Source organism: Nannospalax galili, unplaced genomic scaffold (genome assembly GCF_000622305.1).
Source record: "Nannospalax galili isolate Female #2095 unplaced genomic scaffold, S.galili_v1.0 scaffold856, whole genome shotgun sequence".
Lineage (NCBI taxonomy): Eukaryota > Metazoa > Chordata > Mammalia > Rodentia > Spalacidae > Nannospalax > Nannospalax galili.
The window spans coordinates 681,976-689,495 of NW_008339573.1; positions in this window are offsets into that span (position 1 = coordinate 681,976).

Genomic DNA, 7,520 nt, shown 5'->3' on the forward strand with positions numbered 1-7,520 from the left:
TGGGGCCCAAGCAAGGCACCAAGCCTGTGGGGGTGAACAGGGTCAGGAATCAGCAGTGGCTCCCCAGGTGTCTGGGGCCCCAAGACTAGGAATGGCACAGGGCCCAAGCTAGGAGTAGAGAACAGCGGGGGAGATGGAAGGGTGAGGGCGGCTGGCGGAGTCAAGGCGCAGAGGACTGCATGGTAGACTTACCCCCAGAGAGGCCTGAGGGCGGGAGAGTCCCAATATAATTTTTAAGAGTCCATATGTATAGTTAAAGGCTGCTTAACAAGCAACAATGCCAGATAGGAGATACTTTCTTTTGAGTTGTTAGCCAGGGTGGCCCAAGGGACTCCCATTTAGTAACCCAGCATAGAACTGGGAAAATGAACAGCAGACCCCAATCTTATCTGAAGGAATATTGACAACTGATTGCTGCTAGATGAGGCTCAGCTGATGTTCCTAAAACAAAGCCCTCTAGATAGGCTGACTAGATTCACCAGATGGACAAGTAGTGGGGAATGGCTAGGGGTGCCGACAACACAGCAGACAGTAGCAGGGATATCAGAGTATAGGGCTCTAGTGGGAGGAGGGAGGCTATGGGAGGGTGCCATCTGGGAAGTGGGTGTAGAGTTGAATAAGATGGATTGGGATGTTCTATGTGATATACACACACACAAAAAAAATCAACAAATTTTTTCAAATGCATTATAGTTGAAGAGGAAGCATGGAAATTTACATCATGTTAATTAGTAGAGGTGATAAACATTACCATTGAAATCTACCCAATGACTTTATAGACATACACAGGCACCAAGGATCCAAGTGCAACCGATTATGACTAGTAATAATCAGATACATACAGATTAGAGATGTATGCGCCAACATCTCAGTGTTAGTAGCAAAAATAATGAGTCTTCTGCAAGGAACAATATATTCTAAAATGAAATGGAGATCTTTTTAAAGGTAAAAAACTCATTCAATTTTATGTGTTACAGGGCTTATACTGAGTTCAATTTTGTATAACTGTATTAATTCAACTGTGAACCTAGAACCTTAGAGCCACTTGTGAAAGAGATGTATCCTTGCTCTGGAGTGTGTTAAAGCTGTAATGAAATGCTTCTTCTAATCATGTAGTTATTAAAAATTAAAAAAAAATAACTGGAAGGGAACATCAAGATGGCTCAGCAGATAAAGGCACCTGTTGCCAAACCTAATGACTTAATTCCATCCCCAGAACCCACACATGGTAGGAGAGAACTTACTCCAAAGCACACCCACACACATAACACAATAATTCAATCAGCCAATCAATCAATAAATGTAATTTAAAATTTTAAAGAGATGACTGCTGGGCATTGTGGGGCACGCCTTTAAGCCCAGAATTCAGGAGGCAGAGGCAGGTGGATCTCGTGAGATTGAGGCCATCCTGGTCTACATAGAGCATTCTGGGCCAGTCAGGGCTACATAGTCAGACCCTGTCTCAAAACAAGAACAAAAAAAGAAAAAGAAATAATAGGGCTGGGACTGGGGTTAGTGGCACACGCCTTTAATCCCAGGACTCCAGAGGCAGGTGAATCTCTGTAAGATCGAGGCTAGCCTGGTATATGTAGAGTTCTAGGTCAGCTAGGGCTGCAGGGAGACCCTGTCTCAAAAAGAAAGAGGGAGAGGGGGAGGGAGGGAAGGAAGGAAGGAAGGAAGGAAGGAAGGAAGGAAGAAGGAAGGAAGTAAGGAAGGAAGGAAGGAAGGAAGAGAAGGAAAGAAAAGGGCTAGAGAGATAGCACTCAATAGTTAGAAGTATTTGCTGCTCTTGCAGAGGACCTGAGTTTGATTCCCAGCACCCATATCAGGCTCACAACTGCCTGTACCTCCAGTTCTGGAAGATCTGACAACATCTTCTGTCCTCTGAAGGCACCTGCAGACATGCAGCACACATACAGACAAGCGGCATACACATAAATTGGAAAAAAAATTAATAAAAAAAAGGAAGAATAGGGCTAAACTATAGTTTGTCTACATGCTTGTAGCATGCTCAAGGCCCTAGGTTAGACCTCAGCACAAAACAAAAAGAGTACCAATGAGGGCTGAAGAGATAGCTTAGTGGTTAAGAGCACTGGTTGCTCTTGCAGAGGACCTGGGATCAGTTCTCATCACCCACTTGGTGGCTAACAACCATAGGTAACTCCAGTTCCAGGAGATCTGATACTTTCTTCTGGCTTCTAATCTACAGGTATTATACAACATAGGTGTACTTACATACACACAAGCAAAAGACTCATACACATTAAATAAAAATAAATAATTTAAAAAAAAAAAACAGAAAAAGAATACCAATGACGGGTTGGAGAGATGGCTCAGTGGTTAAGAGCACTGACTGCTCTTCTATAGGACCCGGGTTTAGTTCCCAGCACCCACATGGCGGCTAACATCTGTCCTTAACTTCAGTTCCAGGGGATCTGACACTCTCTTCTGGCCTCTGCAGACACAGGCACACACACAGTACACTTACATAAATGCAGGCAAAGCATTCATACACAAAATAAAATAATTTTTTAAAAAAATCTAACATTTGCAAAGACTTGGGGCTGAGGCTTAGCATATGCCTGGAGATCAGAAAGGCCCTAGGTTCTTCTCAGCACTATAAAAAGCAAAACCAAACGAAAGCCTTTGGAAACTTTGAAAGTTTCCAACAGTGATATATCATTTTGTCTTCACAACAACCCAAGGATAATATTAGGAAAACAAATATTATGGAGATTTGTTCCAGACAAGGAAACTGAGGCTCAGCGACAATTCTAGGCAGTAATATTATTGCCCTCATTTTAGAAATGGGGAAACCAAACAGAGTGTAAATCATTTGTCCCACCCAAACTTGAGAGCCAATATCTTAACCAAGCAGTCTGGCTACAGACTGCTAATCTGTATGCTACTCAAATAACCTGCATGGTCATGGGCCAGAATTCAAAATTCAGATCTGTCTAACCTTAGACCATTTCTCATTACCACTAAGTACTGCTATTTCCCTGAACCAGGAAACACAGGGACAAGGAGAGGGAGACAGGAGATTGTGGAAACCTGTGGGATTGGTTCTAAAGACCATGGCATGGAAAGGTACATGTGGGAAAGATGTACCTTCTGGGCTACTAGCTAAGGGCAGAAGGTGAACCAACAATCAGCAAAGAACAAGGGGAGACTTCTGAGAAAAACAAAGGGGGGTTCAGTTATCTCCTGAACCCTCAAGAACCAATTTGAAGCCAAGGAAGATGGCACATATCAGTAAGCTTAGCCCTTGGGAAGTGGAGCCAGGAGGATCAGAAGTTCAAGGTCATCCTCAGCAACATAGTCAATTCAAGGCCAGCCTGGGCTACAAGGGATCATCTCAAAAAATCATCCACTCCTGGAATTCTCAGACAATTTAGATTAAAATTAGAGGTGGATTTAAAGATCTTACCATGGCAACAATTTAAAGAATGATGGATTAGGGGGAAGGGTGAGCTAGAGGGAGACTGGTTTGGAGATGGTAACAAAAATGCAGGTTAAAAATTGATGAGGTGAGCAGGAAGTATATCTGCTTGGTAGAGCATTTGCCTAGCATGCACGAAGTTCTGGGTTGATCCTCAGCTCCGCAATGGAAATAGAAAGTGGTGATCCCTTAATTAACACAGGCAGTGGTTATAGTGCAGAGAAAGAGATGCTGTAAGGGTGAGGAATAGGACAAGGATATCTTTTGCAAATGAAACGGCCTCATTCAGAGCCCAGTCAAAGGAAGGAGGTAGAGAGTGAGAAATGCTGAGGTTGGGGTGGGAGGAATAAAGTGAGGCTTCTAGGAAGAGCAGCCCCTGGAAGTGCCAGAATTAATAACATCCCCACTTTCTCTCTGGCCCCCTGGGTCCCCAGTCTGTCAAACTAGTTCCCCCCAGTTTGCGTGTGTGTGTGTGTGTGTGTGTGTGTGTGTGTGTGTGTGTGTGTGTGTGTGTGTGTGTGTGTCCAGAAGAAGTATCAGCCCTGGGCTCTAGGGCCACACCACAAGGTGAGCTACAGGGACCATCAGGGAAGCATGATTTAGAATCTCATTCCCACTGCCCTTCACTGTGCTGCAAGGACAGTTCAATGTAATATATAATTACCACTGCCCCACAAGGCTGCACTGTACACAGAGCTCCCCACCTTCCTCCTGCTTCCTCCTGCCTGTCTTCAGACTATAAATCAGTTTTCAATCCTGAGTGCTACCTGTAAATGTTCAAGCTCAAGATCCTTGCCCCGTATTCCTGTGTCCCTGGAGAGTGGTTCAGGCTCTGAGTGGCCCCTTCCCCGAGTCCTGATTCTGATTTACTCTTTTTCCCTCATGCAGGGTGGGAGGAGCAAGGGGAAGTTGGACCAGGCTCTAGGGTCTCTGAGGTCATTGGGGCAATGGGGGTAAGTGCCTCTGGGTCTGCTGGGGCCCAGTCAGTCCTAAACTGCCCAGCATGTAGCACTGTGGCAATGTTCCAGCTAGGCAGAAAGGCATTGAAACTGACCCTGTCCCTAAATGGCAACCTCTTCCCAGCCTTGCCAGAAGAGCACAGGGGGCAGCTTCCCTGGAGAATCTCCAAAAGACAGTGCCCTTTCCATGGGTTCATCTGGGACTGAGGAGGTACCAGCCATGGATTGTCCCTGAGCTGGGATGGGTAAGTCCATAGGGTACTTTGGAGGTAACAAAAGGCCAAATTAAGACAAGAATTCTTTTTTTATTTTGTTTTCAGACAGGATCTCATGTAGTTCAGGCTGGCCTCAAACTTGCTATGTAGCTAAGGATTACCTTGAACTTCTGATTCTCTTGCATCCATTTCCTGAGTGCTAGGAGTACAGGCATTCACCATTATGCCCAGTGTATTTGGTGCTGGGGATAGAACCCAGAGGTCTAGACAAACACTCTACCCACCGAGTTATGTTCCTAACCCCAAGACAGGGATTCTTGTTTCATACCTAGCAGGTACCTTAAGGACATCTCTTTAAGAACAAGCTGGCTATTTTCCTTCTCTTCCTATCTCCTATGTAGGATGACTACCATAGCCTCCTTTTTGATCTCCCTGTGGTACCCTCTGATCCATCCTTCTGCTGAATGGAAATCAGGTCAAATCTTTTCCTCTCCCCATTAAACTTCACTGTAATTGTCCCTCCTCTCCTAGAGTAACAGATTCCCTCCCATGGTTCATTAGGCCTGACTCTGTCCAGCTTATCCTTATCAACCTCATCTTTACCATTCCTCCCTTCATTGCCTTGCTAGCCACTCTACATTCTGTTTCTCCACCATTCTTGCCACAGGACCTTTGCCCTAGCAGTTCCCAAAGCCTGAAATGCTCTTGCCCTGGCTTCTAAGATTATCCAATCCAAAGAAGGTCCCCCAGTCCCAAACTATTTGCTATCTATCTTAGTATCCTATCTGTTCACTTTATAGATCTTGTTATAATTTTCAATTCTGTATTATTACCTGATTTCCTCTATTTTCATATTTTTATTTATTATTGTTATTATTATTATTATTATTATTATTATTGAGACAGCGTTTCCCTGGCCAGCTATTATTTTTATTTTTTATGTGTATGAGTATATTGCCTGCATGTATGTAAGTGTACACATGTTATACAATGCCCGTGGAGGTCAGAAGAGGGTGTGAGATCCCCTGGAACTGGAGTTACAGATGGTTGTTAGCTGCCATGTGGGTGCTGGGACTCGAACTTGGGTCCTCTGCCAGAGCAGCCAGTGCTCTTAACGGCTGAGTCATCTCTCTAGCCCCCCCCTTGCTCTTTTTTTTTTCCTTAGGTTTTCATCCCTAGACTGGAATATCCATGAGGGAAGGGAAAACCCTATTATCTTATTTACTACTACTATATTCTAAGTACTTAATCTTATACACACTGGGTATTAATGCTCTGTATGTAGAGTGACTGCCAAGAGTCGTAGAAGCAGAGGCTAACTCCCTAGCACTCCCCTAACTGCCACTTGCAAATTCTTCCTTCTCCCAGCTTGCACCCTCCTGGGGCACGTGAGGGTCTCTACAGCTTCAGATCCCTTTCCTCTCCTTTGGGAAAACTCCACCAATGGCCTCTCCTGGCTGTCCTGAAGCTGCCCTTCTGGAAACTGACAGTAGATGGTCAGTGTTTACCACCTCTTCTTCTCCACCATGGTCTTTAGTTTGCCAGAAAGCTTGGGGGCAGATCAAACTGTTACCTTGTGTGGACCAGGCACTCAGGTTGGGTACTGAGGAGGAAGCTCCTCCATGCATTATAATATCCATGAAGAAAAGGCAAATGAACTGAAAGCACCTTTTGAATAAGCAGCTTGCATTGAGGGAGCTTCTCTAATCCCTAAATGGCTTTGCTGACAGCAAGAAGCTTCCTGGTGAGGGGGAGAAGGGGTGGGAAGTGGGGACACATTTGTCAGGAATCAACTCAGCAGTGCCCTGTCCCTGTGCTTTTAGATTCAGGACATGCTCCTTCTGGCTAATGGAATTCAGAGATTTCTGACCTTGGCCTCCATATTCCACTCCCTTTCCACCCCCATCCCCAGAGCCTGGGGAGCCTGGCCCCTTTGTGTGCTGGAAGCTGAGGCTGCTTGAAGCTGCAGTGTTGGGCTCAATAGGGAATGAATCTCCCAGACCGGAAGAAACCGACTGTGCCTATAAATGGTGAAGCTCTGGTGGCAATATGAAAGCACCCCTGTGCCCCTGCGTAAAGGTGCTCGTCTCTGTACGTTGGTAGGTTTTGTCCATTTAGACAGACCCTGGGAACAAGTACCATTGTGTCGTATGCCTGTGACTACCCTATGTCCCCTCCATCCATTTGTACTACTCTCAGATAATGGGGGACTGGCCTCAGCTCAAGAGTCATGCCTTTTCAAGGACAGATGACTTTTTTCAGAATAATAATGAGCTGATGACACAGTGAGACCCCTGGGCTCTGGAGAGAAGCCAGAAAAGGAGCAATTAGGAACAAAGTGGAGGCTGAAAGGGCTTGGAGGCTCAAGAGCAGTCTCTCCCAGAAATCCCATTCCAGCTCTGCTCATAGAGAACTAAGAGAGGATGCAGATGAAGGAGGCCAGGGGATGTGGACACATTAGCCATCTCCTGCCTCTTCCTGTACCTGCATTCCCTACTTTATTTTCTCTCCCTCTCTTGCTACCAACCTTGCACACACACACACACACACACACACACACACACACACACACACACCATGTGCCTTAGGAGCTGTGCAGTTAAAGCTGGCTATTTTTCCCATCTAGTCGCCTCTCCCCTAGCACTGAACCACTGAACCAAAGCCAGTTCCTGCCCAGAGATGGAGGGAGGGGGTTCCTAAGTGTTCAGTAATGGAATTCTGAGCAGGCAGAGATACACAGGTGACTGGTACAGGCCTAGGAATACCAGAAACTAGAAAGCTGCCTCTTGGGCACGGAACCTGTCAAGGCTAATTGGTCACAATATTGGTTTTTCTTCTTTCTTTTTTACTGCTGGGGACGAAAACCAGGGCAGCGGCTGCTGCAGCTTCTTTCTTCTTTTTAAA